The 1,144-nt window shown below is 60.9% G+C and overlaps 1 long non-coding RNA gene across 1 annotated transcript; it reads left to right on the top strand.

The window, feature by feature from the left end:
* Positions 1-324: 324 nt before the first annotated feature.
* LOC130587346 (uncharacterized) lies at positions 325-1,079 on the top strand. The gene is made up of 3 exons (XR_008966776.1): positions 325-393; positions 629-699; positions 794-1,079. It is a non-coding gene; the product is annotated as an uncharacterized LOC130587346 (long non-coding RNA).
* The last annotated feature ends 65 nt before the right edge of the window (positions 1,080-1,144 follow it).

Here is a 1,144-nt window from a genome sequence, read left to right as displayed (position 1 = left end):
GGGATTGGGAGGGACTGGGAGGGAACTGGAAAGAACTGGGAGGGGATTGGGAGGGACTGGGAACTGATGGGGGGACTGGAAGAGAACTGGGAATGGCCACTGGTAGGGGACTGGGGGTTACTGGGAGGGATTGGCAGTGACTGGAAGAGAACTGGGAGATACTGGTGGCACTGGAAAGAGTCAAGGGGCAGTGGGAATCACCAGGAAAATGTTGGGAACAGAGTGGGGAGGTGCTGGGGGGCACTGGGAAGGTACTGGAAACTGAGGGGAGGCACTGGGAGGGTGCTGGGGGATGGCCGAGGGGTCACTGGTGTGAACTGGGGTCACTGGTTTGTGTCCCACAGGCCAACGGGGATGTGACGGTGTCGGTGCCCGACAGTCTCTACGTGGGGGGTGAGCACAGCGGTCCTGGGGGGATTTTGGGGAAATTTTGGGGGTCCTGGGTGGGGTCAGAGGGAGGTCCTGGGGAGGTTGAGGACGTTGGGGAGGTGTTGATGTTGTTTGGGGGTTCAAGGGAGGCCTTGGGCATGATTTGGGGGGGTCCAGAGGGGGTCCTGGTGGGGTTTTGGGGACCTGGGGATGGTTTTGGGGTCCCAGCCCCTCACTCACTCCTCAATGTTCCCCTCAGATGCTGCCGGACGCCCCGCAAACTGGGCCCCGGGGCGGAAGAAAAAGGATTTCTCCTGCAGTGACCGATTGGTGGGACCCCAAAACCCTCCCCCGGGAACCCCAAATCTCTGGGGCCCCACCCTGTGCCCCTCCCAGTGCCCCCAGTTGACTCCAGTGTTCCCAGTTCGCTCTCAACGCGGGGCTGCGGTTCCTGACTCCTGAGGAAAAGTTTCTAGGCTGGGCCCCGGCGCCCTTTGAGCTGCCGGCCTTCGACCCTGTGAGTGACCACTGACCCTATAAATGATCACTGACCCCATAAATGACCCCCTGAGCCTGTCCCCAACCCTGACCTTTGACCTTTGCCCCCAGCGCCACCTGGACGTCGATCCCCCCTCAGAACCCTCCATGGCCGAACTGGTGTCGGACAAACCCGAGGTGCTGCTGACYGTTGGCTTCCCTGGGGGTGAGTGACCACTGATCTTTGACCCCTACACTGACCACTGACCTGATTGTGATCCCTAAGGGGAAAAAAGGG

The sequence above is a fragment of the Malurus melanocephalus genome, unplaced genomic scaffold, assembly GCF_030028575.1.
Source record: "Malurus melanocephalus ecotype Western Australia unplaced genomic scaffold, MMel_1.1 scaffold_1795, whole genome shotgun sequence".
NCBI classification, from domain to species: domain Eukaryota; kingdom Metazoa; phylum Chordata; class Aves; order Passeriformes; family Maluridae; genus Malurus; species Malurus melanocephalus.
Note: the sequence above shows the minus strand (reverse complement) of the source record. Positions and strands in the feature narration are given on the sequence as shown.